Here is a 22,688-nt window from a genome sequence, read left to right as displayed (position 1 = left end):
CCCGCACACTGCTCCAGGACTCACTGCCCGCAGGCTGCTCCAGGACTCACTGCCCAGACACTGCTGCAGGACTCACTGTCCACACACTGCTCCAGGACTCACTGCCCACACACTGCTCCAGGACTCACTGCCCGCACACTGCTCCAGGACTCACTGCCCGCACACTGCTCCAGGACTCACTGCCCGCAGGCTGCTCCAGGACTCACTGCCCGCACACTGCTCCAGGACTCACTGCCCGCACACTGCTCCAGGACCCAGTGCCCACACACTGCTCCAGGACTCACTGCCCGCACACTGCTCCAGGACTCACTGCCCACACACTGCTCCAGGACTCACTGCCCGCACACTGCTCCAGGACTCACTGCCCGCAGGCTGCTCCAGGACTCACTGCCCAGACACTGCTCCAGGACTCACTGCCCACACACTGCTCCAGGACTCACTGCCCGCACACTGCTCCAGGACTCACTGCCCGCACACTGCTCCAGGACTCACTGCCCGCAGGCTGCTCCAGGACTCACTGCCCAGACACTGCTGCAGGACTCACTGTCCACACACTGCTCCAGGACTCACTGCCCAGACACTGCTCCAGGACTCACTGCCCACACACTGCTCCAGGATTCACTGCCCACACACTACTCCAGGACTCACTGCTCGCACACTGCTCCAGGACTCACTGCCCAAACACTGCTCCAGGACTCACTGCCCGCACACTGCTCCAGGACCCACTGCCCGCACACTGCTCCAGGACCCAGTGCCCACACACTGCTCCAGGACTCACTGCCCATACACTGCTCCAGTACTCACTGCCGGCACACTGCTCCAGGACTCACTGCCCACACACTGCTCCAGGACTCAGTGCTCACACACATTGCTCCAGGACTCACTGCCCAGACACTGATCCAGGACTCACTGCCCAAACACTGCTGCAGGGCTCACCGCCCACACACTGCTCCAGGACTCACTGCCCAGACACTGCTCCAGGACTCACTGCCCACACACTGCTCCAGGTATCACTGCCCAGACACTGCTCCAGGACTCACTGTCCACACACTGCTGCAGGACTCACTGCCCACACACTACTCCAGGACTCACTGCCCAGACATTGATCCAGGACTCACTGTCCACACTGCTGCAGGACTCACTGCCCACACACTACTCCAGGACTCACTGCCCAGACACTGCTCCAGGACTCACTGCCCACACTCTGCTCCAGGACTCACTGCCCAAACACTGCTCCAGGACTCACTGCCCACACACTGCTCCAGGACTAACTGCCCACACACTGGTCCAGGATTCACTGCTCAGACACACTGCTCCAGGACTCACTGCCCACACACTGCTCCAGGATCCACTGCCCACTCCCTGCTCCAGGACTCACTGCCCAGGCACTGCTCCAGGACTTACTGCCTGCACACTGCTCCAGGACTCACTGCCCAGACACTGCTCCAGGACTCACTGCCCACACACTGCTCCAGGACTCACTGCCCACACACTGCTGCAGGACTCACTGCCCACATACTGCTCCAGGACCCAGTGCCCACACACTGCTCCAGGACTCACTGCCCGCACACTGCTCCAGGACTCACTGCCCACTCCCTGCTCCAGGACTCACTGCCCAGGCACTGCTCCAGGACTTACTGCCTGCACACTGCTCCAGGACTCACTGCCCAGACACTGCTCCAGGACTCACTGCCCAGACACTGCTCCAGGACTCACTGCCCGCACACTGCTCCAGGACTCACTGCCCGCACACTGCTCCAGGACTCACTGCCCGCAGGCCGCTCCAGGACTCACTGCCCAGACACTGCTGCAGGACTCACTGTCCACACACTGCTCCAGGACTCACTGCCCAGACACTGCTCCAGGGCTCACTGCCCACACACTGCTCCAGGATTCACTGCCCACACACTACTCCAGGACTCACTGCCCGCACACTGCTCCAGGACTCACTGCCCAGACACTGCTCCAGGACTCACTGCCCACACACTGCTCCAGGACTCACTGCCCGCACACTGCTCCAGGACTCACTGCCCAAACACTGCTCCAGGACTCACTGCCCGCACACTGCTCCAGGACCCACTGCCCGCACACTGCTCCAGGACCCAGTGCCCACACACTGCTCCAGGACTCACTGCCCACACACTGCTCCAGGACTCACTGCCCAGACACTGATCCAGGACTCACTGCCCAAACACTGCTGCAGGGCTCACCGCCCACACACTGCTCCAGGACTCACTGCCCAGACACTGCTCCAGGACTCACTGCCCACACACTGCTCCAGGTATCACTGCCCAGACACTGCTCCAGGACTCACTGTCCACACACTGCTGCAGGACTCACTGCCCACACACTACTCCAGGACTCACTGCCCAGACATTGATCCAGGACTCACTGTCCACACTGCTGCAGGACTCACTGCCCACACACTACTCCAGGACTCACTGCCCAGACACTGCTCCAGGACTCACTGCCACACTCTACTCCAGGACTCACTGCCCAAACACTGCTCCAGGACTCACTGCCCACACACTGCTCCAGGACTAACTGCCCACACACTGGTCCAGGATTCACTGCTCAGACACACTGCTCCAGGACTCACTGCCCACACACTGCTCCAGGATCCACTGCCCACTCCCTGCTCCAGGACTCACTGCCCAGGCACTGCTCCAGGACTTACTGCCTGCACACTGCTCCAGGACTCACTGCCCAGACACTGCTCCAGGACTCACTGCCCACACACTGCTCCAGGACTCACTGCCCACACACTGCTGCAGGACTCACTGCCCACATACTGCTCCAGGACTCAGTGCTCACACACACTGCTCCAGGACTCAGTGCTCACACACACTGCTCCAGGACTCACTGCCCAGACACTGATCCAGGACTCACTGTCCACACACTGCTCCAGGACTCACTGCCCAGACACTGCTCCAGGACTCACTGCCCACACACTGCTCCAGGACTCACTGCCCAAACACTGCTCCAGGACTCACTGCCCACACACTGCTGCAGGACTCACTGCCCACACACTGCTCCAGGATTCACTGCTCAGACACACTGCTCCAGGACTCACTGCCCGCACACTGCTCCAAGATTCACTGCCTATACACTGCTCCAGGACTCACTGCCAAGGCACTGCTCCAGGACTCACTGCCCACACACTGCTCCAGGACTCACTGCCCGCACACTGCTCCAGGACTCACTGCCCACACACTGCTCCAAGATTCACACACCACGCACATGCTCCAGGACCCACTATTCCAGGACCCACTGCCCACACACTGCTCCAGGACTCACTGCCCACACACTGCTCCAGGACTCACTGCCCACACACTGCTTACATAGAACATAGAACATAGAAGAATACAGCGCAGTACAGGCCCTTTGGCCCTCGATGTTGCGCCGATCCAAGCCCACCTAATCTATACTAACCCACTATCCTCCATATACCTATCCAATGCCCGCTTAAATGCCCATAAAGAGGGAGAGTCCACCACTGCTACTGGCAGGGCATTCCATGAACTTACGACTCGCTGAGAGAAGAACCTACCCCTAACTTCAGTCCTATATCTACCCCCCCTTAATTTAAAGCTATGCCTCCTTGTAATACCCGACTCCATACGCGGGAAAAGGTTCACACTGTCAACCCTATCTAACCCCCTAATCATCTTGTACACCTCAATCAAGTCACCCCTAAACCTTCTTTTCTCTAATGAAAACAGCCCCAAGTGTCTCAGTCTTTCCTCATACGATCTTCCTTCCATACCAGGCAACATCCTGGTAAACCTCCTCTGCACCCGTTCCAGTGCCTCCACATCCTTCCTATAGTATGGCGACCAAAACTGCACACAATATTCCAGATGCGGCCGCACCAGAGTCTTATACAACTGCATCATGACCTCAGGACTCCGGAACTCAATTCCTCTACCAATAAAAGCCAGTACGCCATATGCCTTCCTCACCGCACTATTTACCTGGGTGGCAACTTTCAGAGATCTGTGTACATGGACACCAAGATCCCTCTGCTCATCCGAACTACCAAGTATCCGACCATTAGCCCAGTACCCCATCTTTTTGTTATTCTTCCCAAAGTGAATCACCTCACACTTAGCTACATTGAATTCCATTTGCCACCTTTCTGCCCAGCTCTGCAGCTTCTCTATATCCTGCTGTAACCTGCCACATCCTTCCTCACTGTCAACAACTCCTCCGACTTTCGTATCATCCGCAAACTTGCTCACCCAACCTTCTAACCCCTCTTCCAGGTCATTTATAAAAATGACAAACAGCAATGGTCCCAAAACAGATCCTTGCGGAACACCACTAGTGACGGCACTCCATGAAGAAACTTTGCCATCAACTACTACCCTCTGTCTTCTTCCATCCAGCCAATTCCTAATCCAAACCTCCAACTCATCCTCAATGCCATATCTCCGTATTTTCTGCACTGGCCTACCATGGGGAACCTTATCAAACGCCTTACGAAAATCCATATATACCACATCTACCGCTTTCCCCGCATCAACCTCCGTCGTCACCTTTTCAAAGAATTCAATAAGGTTTGTGAGGCACGACCTGCCCTTCACAAAACCATGCTGACTATCCTTGATCACATTATTCCTATCCAGATGTGCATAAATCCTATCCCTTACAATTCTCTCTAAGACTTTGCCCACAACAGAAGTGAGACTCACCGGCCTATAGTTACTAGGGTTATCCCTACTCCCCTTTTTGAACAAGGGAACCACATTTGCTATCCTCCAGTCTTCTGGCACTACTCCTGTAGACAAAGAGGACATAAAAATCAAGGCCAATGGCTCTGCAATCTCCTCCCTTGCTTCCCAGAGAATCCTAGGATAAATGCCATCAGGCCCAGGGGACTTATCTATTTTCACTTTTTCCAGGATTTCCAACACCTCTTCTCTACATACCTCAAAGCCATCCATTCTACTTATTTGTGACTCAGTATTCACATCGACGACAATGCCCTGTTCCTGAGTAAATACTGAAGAAAAGTATTCATTCAGTGTCTCCCCAATCTCTTCCGCCTCCACACGCAACTTCCCACTACTATCCTTGACTGGACCTATTCCTACCCTAGTCATTCTTTTATTCCTAACATACCTATAGAAAGCCTTAGGGTTTTCCCTAATCCTACCGACTAAGGACCTTTCATGTCCCCTCCTTGCTGCTCTTAGCTCTCTCTTCAGGTCCTTCCTGGCTACCCTATAACTCTCAATCGCCCCAATTGAACCTTCACGTCTCATCTTGAGAAAGGCCGCCCTCTTCCATTTAACAAGGGATTCCAATTCCTTATTAAACCACGGCTCCCTCGCACGATCCTTTCCTCCCTGCCTGACAGGTACATAATTATCAAGGACACTCAATAGTTGCTCCTTGAACAAGCTCCACATATCATTTACACTCTTGCCTTGGAGTCTACTTTTCCAAGCCACACATCCTAAGTCATGCCTCACCGCATCATAATTTCCCTGACCCCAGCTATAACTCTTGCCCTGTAGTACACACTTATCCCTCTCCATCACGAGAGTAAAAATCACCGAATTATGGTCACTATCCCCAAAGTGCTCACCTACCTCTAATTCTAACACCTGGCCTGGTTCGTTACCCAGAACCAAATCCAGTATGGCCTCACCTCTTGTTGGCCTGTCTACATATTGTGTCAGGAAACTCTCCTGCACACATTGAACAAACACTGAACCCATCTAACGAACTTGAGCTATAGCTTTCCCAATCAATATCAGGAAAGTTAAAGTCCCCCATAACAACCACCCTATTTCTGTCACTCATCTCCTGAATCACCTTCCCTATCCTTTCTTCAATGATTCTAGGACTATTAGGAGGCCTGTAAAAGACTCCTAACAGGGTGACCTCACCTTTCCTATTCCTAACCTCAGCCCAAACTACCTCAGATGGCAAGTCCTCATCCATCGTCCTTTCCACCACTGTAATACTATCTTTGACAAGCAATGCCACACCTCCCCCTCTTTTACCCCCACCTCTGACCCTACTAAAACATTTAAATCCTGGAACCTGCAACAGCCAATTTGTCCCTGTTCTAGCCATGTCTCCGTAATAGCCACAACATCGAAGTCCCAGGTACCAACCCACGCTGCAAGTTCACCTACCTTTTTTCGTATACCTCTTGCATTGAAGTATACACACTTCAAGCCACTTTCCTGTTTACAGGCACCCTCCTTTGAAATTGATGCCATGTTCCTAACCTCCCTACACTCCAGGCCCTGCACCCTGAAGCTACAATCTGGGTTCCCATGCCCCTGCTTCAGGACTCACTGGCCACACACTGCTCCAGGACCCACTGCCCACACACTGCTCCAGGACCCACTGTCCACACACTGCTCCAGGGGCAATGCCCACACACTGCTCCAGGTCCCACTGCCCACACATTGCTCCAGGGGCCAATGCCCACACACTGCTCCAGGACCCACTGTCCACACACTGCTCCAGGGGCCAATGCCCACACACTGCTCCAGGTCCCACTGCCCACACATTGCTCCAGGGGCCAATGCCCACACACTGCTCCAGGACTCACTGCCCACACACTGCTCCAGGACCCACTGTCCACACACTGCTCCAGGGGCCAATGCCCACACACTGCTCCAGGTCCCACTGCCCACACATTGCTCCAGGGGCCAATGCCCACACACTGCTCCAGGACTCACTGGCTACAGACTGCTCCAGGACTCACTGCCCACACACTGCTCCAGGACTCACTGTCCACACACTGCTCCAGGACTCACTGCCCACACACTGCTCCAGGACTCACTGCCCACACACTGCTCCAGGACCCACTGTCCACACACTGCTCCAGGGGCCAATGCCCACACACTGCTCCAGGTCCCACTGCCCACACATTGCTCCAGGGGCCAATGCCCACACACTGCTCCAGGACTCACTGGCTACACACTGCTCCAGGACTCACTGCCCACACACTGCTCCAGGACTCACTGTCCACACACTGCTCCAGGATCCACTGCCCACACACTGCTCCAGGTCCCACTGCCCACACATTGCTCCAGGGGCCAATGCCCACAGACTGCTCCAGGATTCACTGCCCACACACTGCTCCAGGACTCACTGCCCACACACTGCTCCAGGACTCACTGTCCACACACTGCTCCAGGACTCACTGCCCACACACTGCTCCAGGACTCACTGCCCACACACTGCTCCAGGACCCACTGTCCACATACTGCTCCAGGACTCAGTGCCCAGACACTGCTCCAGGTCCCACTGCCCACACATTGCTCCAGGACCCACTGTCCACACACTCCTCCAGGACCCACTGTCCACACACTGCTCCAGGACCCACTGTCCACACACTGCTCCAGGACTCACTGCCCACACACTACTCCAGGACTCACTGCCCACACATTGCTCCAGGACTCACTGCCCACACACTGCTCCAGGACACACTGCCCACACACTGCTCCAGGACTCACTTCCCACACACTGCTCCAGGACTCACTGTCCACACACTCCTCCAGGGCCCACTGCCCACACACTGCTCCAGGACTCACTGCCCACACACTGCTCCAGGACCCACTGCCCACTCACTGCTCCAGGACCCACTGCCCTCACACTGCTCCAGGACTCACTGCCCGCACACTGCTCCAGGACTCACTGCCCACACACTGCTCCAGGACCCACTGCCCACACACTTCTCCAGGACTCACTGCCCGCACACTGCTCCAGGACCCACTGCCCGCACACTGCTCCAGGGCTCACTGCCCTCACACTGCTCCAGGGCTCACTGCCCACACACTGCTCCAGGGCTCACTGCCCTCATATAGAGAGATGTAGATAAGGTGAATAGCAAGGATCTTCTCCCTAGGTTGGTGGAGTTTAAAACTAAGGTGCATATATTTAAGATGAGAGGAGAAATATTTGGAAGGGACCTGAGGGCCAACGTTTTTGCACAGAGAGTTTTAGTGTGTGGAATGCACCGGGAAAAAGTGAGGTCTGCTGATTCCGGAGATCAGAGTCGGGAGTTCCTTTATCAGTCATGCCCTAAAACATGGTTTCTCCTGCTCCTTGGATGCTGCCTGACGTGCTGCTCTTTTCCAGCACCACACTCTTGACAATGGAATGATCTGCCAGAAGATGCATGTAAGTGACAACATTTCAATGATATTTGGACAGGTATGTGATTAGGAAAGGTTTAGAAGGGTATAGGCCAACACAGGCGAGTGGGACTAGTTGGGAAATGTAGTTAGCTTGGCCGAGTTGGACGAAAAGTGCTGTATGACTCTCAGACCTGATTTTAATCCTTGACTGGTCGTGAAAGGGGTTAAATTCCTAAGGTTTGTCTCCAGGATGCTACATCCTGGGTCTCAGGCTCTGGGGAAGACTTCCACTAAAAGTAGGTGGGGCTAACTTCATATGCAACATTACACCTGAATGACATGGTGACATAACCTGAAGATCCACAATGAGGGAGAGACCTAGGCAATCTGTTGTAGATCAGCAACAACAGGATGAGTGGCCAGAAAAGGCCTCAGAGCAGTTATTAAAAACACGTCTGTCTCTAATTCAGGGCAGGCCCCTGGGAGCGGGGTTGAGTCGTTTGCTGATACCCCCCTCTGAAACATGTGCAGGCAAACTGCACATTCAGTTGCTTAAGGGCTGTCTCCCTCCTTAACCAGTCCCATTTAAATGCATCAGTGTTCAACTTTTAGGTGAGGTGTTTTTGGTTTTTGTTCACTGCAGAGTGAGTACCTGTGATTTTGGAGTTCACATAAACATGTTTTGATGGACTTTTGCAGTCGGCTGAATGGGTTTTCTATATCTCGGTCCAAAAAGCTTGTTCTCGGTCAAAAGCCTTTAGTTGCATTACCAAAGTACTGAAATCAAACCATCACAGAAGCTAGGTGACACAGTGGCACAGTGGTTAGCACTGCTGCCTCACAGCGCCAGAGACCTGGGTTCAATTCCCGCCTCAGGCAACTGTCTGTGTGGAGTTTGCACGTTCTCCCTGTGGGTTCTGTGTCTGTGTAGGTTCCTCCCACAGTCTAAACATGGGCAGGTTAGGTGAATTGGCTATGCTCAATTGCCCATAGTGTTAGGTGAAGGGGTACATGTAGGGGAATGGGTCTGGGAGGGTTGGTGTAGACTTGTTGGACTGAACAGCCTGTTTCCACACCGTAAGTAATCTAAAACTTTCACGCCAACTTTATTCACTGTTCTGTTTTGCCTCAATATTCGACTTCTGGGTTCCTATCTGAACTAGTGTTTATACACCATGTTACACCAATGGTAATGCAGCAAGGCCTGACCCTAGGCAGTTCTTTGCTGTTTTATGTCATCTTGTTCTGCAAGAAAGAGTGAAGACTATCGGCAAGATTGTTTCAACGTGTTTGGGTGATTTACCTGTCCGAGCCAAATAGTTCGTGTGGTATTTTCCCAGATGACAACTGCTACCTACCTTGTAATATTCGCCACCACAAGTGTTGCAGCAACACTGAAGCAGATGAATTGAATTTATTGTCACGTGTACCGAGGCACAGTGAAAAGCTTTGTCTTGTGAGCAATACAGGCAGATCACAGAGTTAAGTAGCATAGATAGTGAATAATAGGTAAACAGCGGCAAAAGCAAAAACAGTACTTTGGTAATGCAGGTGAATGTTAAGAGTTTGTGAATCCATTCAGTATTCTAACAACAGGAGGGTAGAAACTGTTTCGAAACCGGCTGGTGCGTGTGTTCAGGCTTCTGGTACCTTCTCCTCGATGATAGAGGTTGTAGAAAAACATTGCCAGGGTGGGTTGGATCTTTAAGAATGCTGTAGCCTTTCCCTGACAGCGGGCCTGGTAGGTGGATTCTATAGATGGGAGGTTGGCCTTTGTGATTGTCCGGGCCGAGTTCACCACTCTCTGTAACCGTCTCTGATCTTGAATGGTACAGTTGCCATACCAGATAGTGAGACATTCAGACAGAATGCTCTCGATGGCACACCTATAAAAGTTGGCAAGGATATTTGCCGTCATGATACACTGATTAACAGATAATGAAGCAGTCCATGACTTTATGAGCAAGAACTGGACAATATCCAGGCTTGGGCTGTGAAGTGGTGAGTAAGATTCACATCACACACGTTTCAGATGATGACTGCCTCCAAAAGAGAAAATCTAACATTGCCCTTTAATGTTCAATGACTTTTCCATTATCAACGTCCTGGGAATACCGTTGACCAGAAACTGACCTGGATCAGCCACATACCTACTGTGATGAGAGAGGGAAGAAGCATTGATGCTGTCATTGATGTACTGGAGAAAGTGTTTTGGGGAGGGACCCAAGTAAGATTGGAACAAAGAATGTTCAATAAACCCCACAAAGAGACAGGCATAACTGGGGCCCATACCTCCCATCACACCTTTCATCAACTGCTTTCATCACAGCCATCCCATTTTCACCTACTGATGGACTCCATTAACAACTTTTCCTTCTCCCTGTTTCACCATTATCCATCCCTTTTTCTGCCCACCTTTTCCTAACTACAACAGTTCTGAAAAAGAGTCACTTGTCCTGAAGCATTGATTCTGTTTTCTCTCCACGGGTACTGCCTGAGTTGTTGAGGTTCTCCAGCAATTTCCTTTTTGTTTCAGATTTCCAGCATCTGCTGTTGTTAGTGTTTGTTCAAGATGTGCAGCCTGGCTCTAAGTGGTCTCCTTCCTATCAGAAAGATTCTGTGAAACTTGAAAGGGTTCAGAAAAGATTTACAAGGATGTTGCCAGGGTTGGGGGATTTGAGCTATAGGGAGAGGCTGAACAGGCTAGGGCTGTTTTCACTGGAGCGTCGGAGGCTGAGGGCTGACCGTATAGAGGTTTACAAAATTATGAGGGGCATGGATAGGATAAATAGACAAAGGCTTTTCCCTGGGGTCGGGGAGTCCAGAACTGGAGGGCTTAGGTTTAGGGTGAGAGGGGAAAGATATGAAAGAGATTTAAGGGGCAACGTTTTCACGCAGATGATGGTATGTGTATGTAATGAGCTGTCAGAGGAAGTGGTGGATGCTAGTACAATTGCAACATTTAAAAGGCATTTGGATGGGTATATGAATAGGAAGGGTTTGGAGGGATATGGGCTGGGTGCTGGCAGATGGGATGAGATATCTGGTTGGCATGGACAGGTTGGACCAAAGGGTCGTTTCCATGCTGTACATCTCTATGACTCTATGACTCTAAGTGGTGGTAACCTTGCACACATATGGGCATCCCGGTTGAGTGTGCAGCCTTTCAACAGCATGTTTACTGCTGGGCTGCATTCCACAGTCATGGAGATAAGCAGACAGCAGGAGTCTGTATCACTGTAATTAATCAGGTGTTACAATCCCATACTCAGAAGCGGGCCTTTCTACCACCCTTGATAGGAAAAATGCTTCCTGATTTCACTCCTGAATTTCTCAGATGTGGGTCTGTCTGCTGAGTAGCCATTCCTAATTGCTCTTGAAAAGGTGGTGGTAAACTGCCTCTTGACTGCTGCAGTCCATTGTTGTAGGTAGATCCCCAATGCTGTTAATTTAAAGTCTCTGCCCCATTGTTCTGTGCAGTGGAAAAAGATTCTATCCATCCAAATGAATTTTTAAATCTGGGGAGATTGGAAAAATATACTAGGTGCAATTTCCTCACCTGCATCTTTCCGTGCCAACAGGATGGTCTTTAACTGAACCTGAGGAGTGCCGATATCCGGGAGGTGGGGTGGGGGAATTTGCTAATGCTCTCGGGTGGGTTTAAACTAATTCAGTAGGGAGATGGAAACCTAAATTGTAGTTTGAGTTGTCACAAAGCTGGTCCCTTTTTACTAAAAGATGTTCCTTTTCTCAAGGATTCTGTGTCCTTAATTTTTTTTTTCAGAGGGGTCATAAACAGCTCCTGGCTCCGAGGTGACTAGTTTGGTACAGAGATGAAAAGGATTTTGAGAGGCCTTTTGATTATATGTAAACAGATGAGACTTCAGGCCAAAGTGGTCATGTTTTAGAAGTGACCTGTAAAATGAAAGGGGAGTGGTCAGCTGAGGAATTCAGTCCAGAGCTAGTTTGGAGTTCAGCTGTGTGGAAACAGGCTGGTAAACTCTCTCTCTCCATCTGCCCTTCTAACTTCAACCTGTAAGCATTTGTTCCATTTTTACTGTTGTTTAAGGGGGTTTGCTAATTGGGACCATTGTGTATATTTGGAACAGCATAACTAAGTCTAGTTGGAAAGATTGAGTTCTGTAGGGATTCTTTATTCTGTTCTTTGTGTTTCATTGTGTAATTTTGTGAATAAATTTTTGTCTGTTTTAAAATGAGCTAACTTACTCCGGCTAATTTTCACTGTACACTTAACAAAACAAATTGCAAAGTTATGGTCTGGGCTGTCTACTTAAGAATGTTTTGAGTGGTTTGGCTTAGTCCATAACAGAATATACAGGAGGTTGAAAGTAGTGAGGTCAGAAATAAGGTTTCAAGATCGCAAGAAGGCACCGGCAGGCAAGAAGCTGGTTTGAAGTGTATCTACTTCAATGCCAGGAGCATCTGGAATAAGGTGGGTGAACTTGCAGCATAGCTTGGTATCTGGGATTTCGATGTTGTGGCCATTTCAGAGACATGGGTCGAGCAGCTGTTTTAGTAAGAACAGAGAAAATGGTAAGGGAGGGGTGTGGGTGGGTGGGTGTGGCAGTGTTAGCCAAGGACTGTATTACTGTTACGGAACAGACATTTGAGGACTCGATTACTGAGGTAGTATGGGCTGAGATTAGAAACAGGAAAGGAGAGGTTACCCTGTTGGGAGTTTTCTATAGGTTTCCAAATAGTTCCAGGGATGTAGAGGATAGGATAGCAGAGATGATAGGATCGAGAGTGACAGGGTAATTGTTATGGGGGCTTTAACTTTCCAAATATTAACTGGGAATAATATTGCTCAAGTACTTTAGATGGGTCGGTTTTTGTCCAATGTGTGCAGGAGAGTTTTCTGACACAGTATGTAGACAGGCCAAAAAGTGGCAACACCAATGATTTGTCAGAATCATTGGCGAACTTTAAGTGGCAATTGGATAGGTACATGGATGGGTGCTTAAGCTAGGACAAATGTTCGGCACAACATCGTGGGCCGAAGGGCCTGTTCTGTGCTGTATTGTTCTATGTTCTATAGTCTACCATAATTGGATTTTGTACTGGGTAACGAACCCAGCCAGGTGTTAGATTTGGAGGTAGCTGAGGACTTTGGTGATAGTGAACACAATTCGGTTATGTTTACTTTAGTGATGGAAAGGGATAGCTATATACCGCAGGGCAAGAGTTATAGCTAGGGGAAAGGCTATGGATTAGGCAAGATTTAGGATGCATAGGATGGGGAAGGAAACTGCAGGGGTTAGGTACAATTGAAATGTGGAGCTTATTCAAGGATCAACTACTGCGGGTCCTTGGTAAGTATGTACCTGTCAGGCAGGGAGGAAGTTGTCAAGCGCGGGAGCCGTGGTTTACTTAGGAAGTTGAATCTCTTGTCAAGAGGAAGAAGAAAGCTTATGTTAGGATGAGATGTAATGGCTCAGTTAGGGTGCTTTAGAGTTACACTTTAGCCAGGAAATACCTAAAGGGAGAGCTAAGAAGAGCCAAGAGGGGACATGAGATGCCATTGGCATATTGGATCAAGGAAAACCCGAAAGGTTTGTATAGGTATGTCAGGAATAAAAGAATGACTAGAGTAAGATTAGGGCCAATCAAGGACAGTAGTGGGAAGTTGTGCATGGAATCAGACGAGGTGGGATGCGCTAAATGAGTACTTTTTGTCAGTATTTACACAAGAAAAAACAATGTTGTCAAGGAGAATACTGAGATACAGGCTACTAGACGAGATGGGATTGAGGTGCATAAAGGAGGTGTTAGCAATTCAGGAAAGTGTAAAAATAGTTAAGTCCTCTGGGCCGGATGGGATTTATCCTAGGAATCTCTGGGAAGCCAGTGAGGAGATTGCTGAGCCTTTGGCTTTGATCTTATTGTTGTCATTGTCTACAGGAATAGTGGCAGAAGACTGGAGGAGAACAAATGTTGTTCCCTTGTTCAAGACGGGGAGTAGAGACAACCCTGGAAATTATAAACCCGTGAGCCTTACTTTGGTTGTGGGTAAAGTGTTGCAAAGGGTTATAAGAAATAGATTTATAATCATCTAGAAATGAATAAGTTGTTTAGGGATAGTCAACACAGTTTTGTGAAGGGTAGGTTGTTGAGTTCTTTGAGAAGGAGACCAAATAGGTGGATGAGGGTAAAGCAGTTGATGTGGCCTATATGGATTTCAGTAAGGTGTTTGATAAGGTTCCCCACGGTAGGGTATTGCACAAAATACAGAGGCATGGGATTGAGGGTGATTTAGTGGTTTGGATCAGAAATTGGCTAGCTATTAGAAGACAGAGGGTGCTGGTTGATGGGAAATATTCATCCTGGAGCTCAGTCACTAGTGGTGTACCGCAAGGATCTGTTTTGGGAGCACTGCTGTTTGTCATTTCTATAAATGACCTGGATGATGGCATAGAAGGATGGGTTAGTAAATTTGCGGATGATACTAAGGTTGGTGAACAGTAACGAAGGATGTTATAGGTTACAGAGGGCCATAGATCAGCTGCAGAGCTGGGCTGTGAGGTGGCAAATGGAATTTAATATGAAAAGTGTGAGGTAATTCACTTTGGAAGGAGCAAAAGGAATGCAGAGTACTGGGCTAATGGTAAGATTCCTGGTAGTGTAGATGAGCACAGAGATCTCGGTGTCCATGTACATAAATCCTTGAAAGTTGCCACCCAGGTTGATAGGGTTGTTAAGAAGGCACACAGTGTGTTAGCTTTTATTGGTAGGGGGATTGAGTTTCAGAACCATGAGGTCTTGCTGCAGCTGGTCAAAACTCTGGTGTGACCGCACTTGGAGTATTGCATAGAGTTCTGGTCACTGCATTATAGGAAGAAAGTGGCAGCTTTGGAAAGGGTTCAGAATAGATTTACTAGGATGTTGCCTGGCATGGAGTGAAGGTCTTACAAGGAAAGGCTAAGGGACTTGAGGCTGTTTTCGTTAGAGAGAAGAAGGTTGAAAGGTGACTTAATTGAAATATATAAGATAATCAGAGGGTTAGATAGGATGGACAGTGAGAGTCTTTTTCTTCAGATGGTGATAGCTAGCACAAGGGGGCATAGCTTTAAATTGACGAGTGATAGATATAGGATAGATGTCAGGGGTAGTTTCTTTATTCAGAGAGTGGTAGGGGCGTGGAACGCACTGCCTGCAACAGTAATAGATTCACCAAGTTTAAGGGCATTTAAATGGTCATTGGATAGGCATATGGATGAGAATGAAATAGTGTTGGTTGGATGGGCTTCAGGTTGGTGCAACATCGAGGGCCGAAGGGCCTGTATTACGCTGTGATGTTCTATGTTCTATGTTCTGTAGTGGAAACCACTAAATTTTGCCTCATAATTTTGTTGACTACCATTTTCTTTTCTTACCCTGAATCAATAGCACCTCTCTCTCCCTCTCCTTGGTTTAGTTTTAGGTTTCCTTGCATTGCTCGTACCAGTTGGCTGAATTTTACTCTGCGGGTGTGAGTTGGTTTGGGTTTCTTCTAGACGGAGTTGGGTAATGATGGGATTTGGGGATTTAAATATCAACAGAATTGACAACAAGTCAGGAAGAGAAAGTCCCCATTTCCCTTGAGCAAGTGGAGCCATGTGCAAGATATCCCTTGGGGAGGGGTAAATTGCCAAATTTCTTTTTCATAAAGTTTATAGAAATAGATTAATGACTGCTCAAAGTTGACATTATATAAGGTACAAACAAGTGTCTTCCAACACTATATATATTACAAACTACATTTATAATTAATTAATATTTACTACATTCATTTGTTGTTTTGTCTGCAGTGCAGGCAGATCGTGCCGTACAAGGAATATAGGGTGATCGAACAGACCAAGGAATACAAAGTTGCAGCTTCAAAGAAGGTGCACAAAAAGCAAGACCAACTTTAGATTTGAAAATTGAGATGTCCATTCAGAAGTCTAGTAACAGCGGGGAAGAAGATGGTCTTGAACCTGTTGGTGTTTAAGCTTTTGTATCTTCTGCCTGAATGGTTCAGCCCAAGGGATTGGGTCAGGTTTCCAGCTCCTCGGTTGTTGGATTAAGAGTTTTAAGCAGTGGCCTTTCTGCATTGCACCTTGATAGTGGCTAGCTCCTGCTTTACTGTCTCTCCTGTGGGATCGTATTCAAATAACGACTGGAATCTGTGAGTGGTGAAAATAGCCTCTTTTATTCAGCAGTCACAGCACTGGGGTTGAGATGGCAATTGAAACCCGAAATACAGTTCTTACATAAATTAAAATTCCATGACTACAGTGTTACATTTTTCATCTATAATACACAAAGGTTTAAGTTACTTCTGTCCTGGGAGACAGGGGATTGGTTAAAACGTGTGCCAAGTGCTGGCTGTTACTTCTGATGGGATTAGGGGTGTTCTGTCTGGTTTGCTTGCATAATTAAGAAGTATTAGTTCTTTTAGAGATGTACAGCACGAAAACAGACCCTTCGTCCAACTTGTCCATGCCAACCAGATATCCCAACCTAATGTAGTCCCATTTGCCAGCACCTGGCCCATATCCCTCCAAACCCTTCCTATTCATATACCTATACAGATGCTTTTTAAATGTTGTAATTGTACCAGCCTCCACCACTTCCTCTGGCAGCTCAGTCCATACACGCATCACCCTGTGTGTGAAAAAGTGCCTCCTAAGGTCTCTTTTATATCTTTTCCCTCTCACCCTAAATCTTTGCCATTTAGTTCTGGACTCCCCCACCCCAGCGAAATGACTTTGTGTATTTGTCCAATCCATGCCCTTCATGATTTTATAAACCTCTATAAGGTCACCCCTTTTGCCTTTTAATAGTAAATATGAGTAAAAGTACTAGGCCTATATGCTCTAAATAGGTTAGAAGTTGTACCTGTACTTAATAAAAGAATAAAGAATATTACACTGACTACTGCAGCTGTGTTTATCGGCTGGTACGAGTTTCATTCCTTCATGCAATTTCATGGAAGTGCTGTTTTGTCGGTTAGTTTCTTAAATGGATAATGGTCCAGTTAAAAGGTATTTAACAGGTACTTATAAAATGGGGAATTTATTCAGATCCAGGAGATGGTTGGTAAGGGCTGATTAATAGACTTGATGGGGATGGTATTGTTCTGTCTGCTACACTTATTCAAAGGTAAATACTGCTTGTAGCAAGGGCTGATGAGATGTGAAAATGCAGCAAAGTATAGCAAGCTGGTGACTGAGTTAATAAAGATAACCTAAAACACAATATCTCACATTTCTCCCTTTTTGATTCTACTGAGGCCTTTTGAGAGAATCACACAATTCTTATCCTAGCTTACATACTTTAACAGCTTGGCAACGATGCTTTACAAAAAGAATTCATTCACTCACCCCCTGAGAAAAAGAACAGGAAATGACACCACCACAGAAAATGACATCACCATCCCAAGGAACCCCAAACATATAGGTAGAAAGCAAGAATCATCAGCAGTGCTTCATCCGGAGGCTCACTGAAGATGTTACCTATAATGGTGACAAATCATCTGAAAATGAACCTTCAAGCTCAGTGAGCAACCTACATCCAGAAAACATGCACAATTAGAATAACAATAACAAACATCATGGTGATCAGTCAGTTCCTGGTCCTGCTGTGTTGTGAGATACCTGCTTTGATGTGGGAGGCATGAATCCAGGTCTCCTTTCCTCTGACCTTGACAGCCGGCTGGGTGATCAGCATCTGGTATAGTCCTTCCCACTTCGGACCTCCGGGTTCCTTCTGGCTGTTTTTCACAAGAACCCACTCGGCTGGGACGGTGTCATTACCTCCCTCCGGGGGGACTTTCCAGGCAGCCGGTACCTGTGAGGAAACAGAACGTAGAGCCTCAATTAGACAATAAGCTAGGGCTCTGACTGAAGCCTGCAGAACAGCAGTGGATCAGTTTGCAGCACAGCGGGGCTCTATGTAAAAGTTGGCAGACTGATCCTCTGCTGTCCTGCAGGCTTCAGTCAGAGCCCTAGGTTCTGTTGGCTGTGCTGATGCTCCAGGGGGTAGGCTTCCCAATGTCATGTCAGTGCTGAACGTCTTGACAGTCCGTCCGGTTTTCCAGTGATCTATAGTTAATATCCACTCCCCACTTGCCTTTCACATGGGCCACACTGGGCTATTAGAGGTACTGTGGGTTTTTATTAAAGTCCCTTGTTCCTGTTTGGTACAAGGTGGAGATGTTCTTGTAAATGTCATGGGTTCCATTTTCAGCAACCCACAGCCATCCTTGTTTTTAGCCCAGATGGGATTTTTCACTTTGTAGGTTTCTGATGGACCACATTACCTGCCCATCACTGAAATGTAAAGAGGAATTCAGCTGGGTGAGTATATCCTACCCAAGGAGCAGCTAAGCTACAGGTCCTACCAAATACACGGTAACTAACTCATGGAGGCTGAATTCAAGGTGTATGGGTTTGATCCTTTTAATTTCAATCCTGTCGGCTCCTGCTCCATAAGCTGCCCTCACTGTCGCGTCAAGCGGGAGCTTGGTCTCATACCTCTGGGGTAGGCACATCAATTCAACTCCTGTGTCCAAAAGGCACTCAATGTCCAGGTCACCCATCATCATTGTCTACAGGAATAGTACCAGAAGACTGGACGATAGCAAATGTTGTTCCCTTGTTCAAGAAGGGGAGTAGAGACAACCCGGGAAATTATAAACCTTACTTCAGTAGAGGGTAAAGTGTTGGAAAGGGTTATAAGAAAGAGAATTTATAATCATCTAGAGATGAATAAGTTGATTAGGGATAGTCAACATGGTTTTGTGAAGGGTAGGTCCTACCTCACAAACCTTATTGAATTCTTTGAGGTGACCAAACAGGTGGATAAGGGTAAAGCAGTTGATGTGATGTATATGGATTTCAGTAAAGCATTTGATAAGGTTCCCCATGGTAGGCTATTGCTCAAAATGCAGAGGCATGGGATTGAGGGTTATTTAGCGGTTTGGATGAGAGATTGGCTAGCTGAAAGAAGACAGAAGATAGTGGTTGATGGGAAATATTCATCCCGGAATTCAGTTACTAGTGGAGTACCACAAGGATCTGTATTGGGTCCAGGGGGACCCAATGTGTTGTTTGTCATTTATATAAATGGCCCAGATGAGGGCATAGAAGGAAAGGTTAGCAAATTTGCGGATCAAGCTAAGGTCGGTCGAGTTGTGGATAGTGACGAAGGATGTTGTTGGTTACAGAGGGACATAGATCAACTGTAGAGCTGGGCTGAGATGTGGCAAGTGGAATTTAATGTGGAAAAGTGTGACATGATTCACTTTGGAAGGAGCAAAAGGAATGCAGAGTACTAGGCTAATTGTAAGATTCTTGATAGTATAGATGAGCAGAGAGATCTCGGTGTCCAGGTTCATAGATACTTGAAAGTTGCCTACCAGGTTGATAGGGTTATTAAGAAGGCATACAGTGTGTTAGCTTGTATTGGTAGAGGGATTAAGTTTCAGAACCATGAGGTCATGCTACAGCTGTACAAAACTCTGGAGCGGCCATATTTGGAATATTCTGGTCACCGCTTTGGAAAGGGGTCAGAGGAGATTTACCAGGATGTTGCCTGGTATGGAGGGAAGATCTTATGATGAAAGTGTGAGGAACTTGAGGCTGATTTTGTTAGAGAGAAGGTTGAGAGGTGACTTAATTGAGACATATAAGATAATCAGAGGGTTAGATCGGGTGGACATTTTTCCTCAGGTGGCGATGGCTAGCATGAGGGGACATAGCTTTAAATTGAGGGGTGACAGATATAGGACAGATGTCAGAGGTAGTTTCTTTACTCAGAGAGTAGGAGGGGCGTGGAACGCACTCCCTGCAACAATAGTAGACTCGCCAACTTTAAGGGCATTTAAAATGTCATTGGATAGCTATATGGACGAGAATGGAATAGTGTAGGTTAGATTGGTTTCACAGGTCAGTGCAACATCGAGGGTCAAAGGGCCTGTACTGCACTGTAACATTCTATGTTCTATGTTCCTGCTTGGACAAATGCACCATCAGGTAAGATTCTATTAATGAATAACATTGAACTTCATTGAATATAAGCAGACAGCATAATTCATTAATCTAACCACCAAAGGTATTTAAGTGTCAAGCACAAGAGACAAATGTTAGGTTTTCCAGAGATGCATTACAGGCTCCAGACAAAACAAAAGTCACTGAAGAAATACTTACTTGATACAAGTTGGAGTTTGGTTCAATTTGATTTCCTACTTTTGGCAGGAATACCTCTTCATTCCCAAAGACAGAATATTTCCCTGTTTCCTGCCATAAAAGACCCTGATTTTCTTGTTCTAAAGTCTGGCTCTTCTAAACACCTCAACTTCCCATTTTAACTGACACTGCTATTAAACCAGTCTAAAAGTGGATAGAAATCCCACCACCCTCAGTTTGAAAACGTCTACATTTGTAAATCCTTATTTTGTAGCCTCTTTGCGATTAAGTGATTAGATTACTTACAGTGTGGAAACAGGCCCTTTGGCCCAACAAGTTCACAAGACCTTCCGAAAAGCAACCCACCCAGACCTATTCCCCTACATTTACCCCTTCACCTAACACTACGGGCAATTTAGCATGGCCAATTCACCTAACCTGCACATTTTTGGACTGTGGGAGGAAATCAGAGCACCCGGAGGAAACCCACGCTGACACGGGGAGAATGTGCAAACTCTACACAGACAATTGCCTGAGGCTGGAATTGAACCTGGCTGTCTGGCATTGTGAGACAGCAGTGCTAACCACTGTGCCATGTGCCGCCCACAGTGAGTGGGCAAAGATCTGGCAAATAAAGTATAATTTGTGAGGGTGTGAGATATTCCAGGAGAAGAGGATTCCATCTGATTCTAGACAGCAGGAGAAATGTATTCTATCAACTGTTAGGCTGTAAAGGTGTAAAGTAATGAAGTCACCTGCTGATGGTTGGTATTTACTTAAGCTTAAATACAATTGACACAAATCTCACTGGAATTTTATTGTGGCTCTTGAATTTAACAGACATGCTCACATCTGTGGAGTTGAAAAGGGACATGGTTTGAAATCTCTGTAAAAATAAATTAGAGAAGTGATTCAATTCCCTCAGTCCTAATGCATCTATAAATGCTCAGTGGGTTGCACAATGAAGCAGAGCATTATGCTGTAAGCTCATCAATTCAGGTCCCACCAGGGGACTGCATAAGGCCAGGTGGTCACACAGTAGGGGATGCGTAGATGAAGGCTCCTGGTACCACAAGAGTCGAATTAGGCCATTCAGTCCTGATCCTGATGAAGGGTTTTTGCCCAAAGCGTCGATTCTCCTGCTCCTCAGGTGCTACCTGACCTGCTGTGCTTTCCGGCGCACACTCTCAACATTCAGCCCATCAAGTCTGCTCTATTATTTGATCATGGCTGATAGTTTCTCAACCCTGTTCTCTTGTCTTTTCCTTATAGCCTATGATACTATTATTAATCAAGATCCTATCTATCTGTCTTAAAGACACTCAATGATATTGCCTCCACAGCCTTCTGCAGCAATGACTTCCTTAGATTCACCACCCTTTGACTGAAGGAATTCCTCCTCCTCTCAGTTTTAAAGGATTTCTCTCTGGTCCTAGACTCTCCTACCAGTGGAAACATCTTCTCCACATCCGCTCTATCCCGATCTTTCAGTAGTCTGTAAGTTTCAATTAGGTCCTCCCCTCAACCTTCTAAACCCCATCAAGTACAGAGCCAGAGTTCTCAATCGCTCCTCATAAGACAAGCCCTTCATCCACAGGGTCATTCTTGTAAATCAGCTTTTGACCCCTTCAAGGTGAGCGCATCTTTCCTTAAAAACACGGCCAAAGTGCTCACAATATTCCAAATGCAATCTGACCAGAATTTTACACAGCCTCAGAGGTATATTTCTGCTCTTGTATTTTAACCCTCTTGAAATGAATGCTAACATTGCATCTGCCTTCCTAACTGTCGATTGAACTTGTATGTTAACCTTAAGAACATCTTGAACTAGGATGACCCCAAGATCCTTTGTGTTTCAGATATCTGAAGCATTTCCCTGTTTAGAAAATGGTCCACACCCCAATCTTCCTTCCAAAATGCATTGTCTCACACGTTTTCACACTGAATTCTACCTGCCACTACTTTGCTGACTCTCCTAGCCGGTCCAAGTCCTTCTGCAAGCTCGCCACTTCTTCAGCACTGCCTGTCCCTCCACTATCTTTTTGTCGTTTGTAAACTTGGCAGTTTCTTTGTCCTGATCATTAATGTATCATGTAAGTACATGTGGTTCCAACACGGATCCCTGTGGAAAGCCAATAGTCATGGGCTACCATCGTGATAAAGACACCCTTATCATAACTCTCTGCCTTCCACTAATCAGCCAATCCTCCACCTATGTGCATATCTTGCTATTAACACCAGGGACTGTCATCTTATTTAGCAATCTCCTGTGTAGCACCTTCAAATGTCTTTAGGAAATCCAAATGCATCATGTCCACTGACTCTCCTTTGTCTAACTTACTCATCACCCTCTCAAAGAATTCTAGCACATTTGTCACATGTGACCTCCCTTTGATGAAGTCATGCTGAC

The sequence above is a fragment of the Chiloscyllium plagiosum genome, unplaced genomic scaffold (assembly GCF_037043375.1).
Source record: "Chiloscyllium plagiosum isolate Xiang-an unplaced genomic scaffold, Cpla_swu_hap1 HiC_scaffold_9, whole genome shotgun sequence".
In the NCBI taxonomy this organism is placed as follows: domain Eukaryota; kingdom Metazoa; phylum Chordata; class Chondrichthyes; order Orectolobiformes; family Hemiscylliidae; genus Chiloscyllium; species Chiloscyllium plagiosum.
This window is presented reverse-complemented; position numbering follows the sequence as displayed.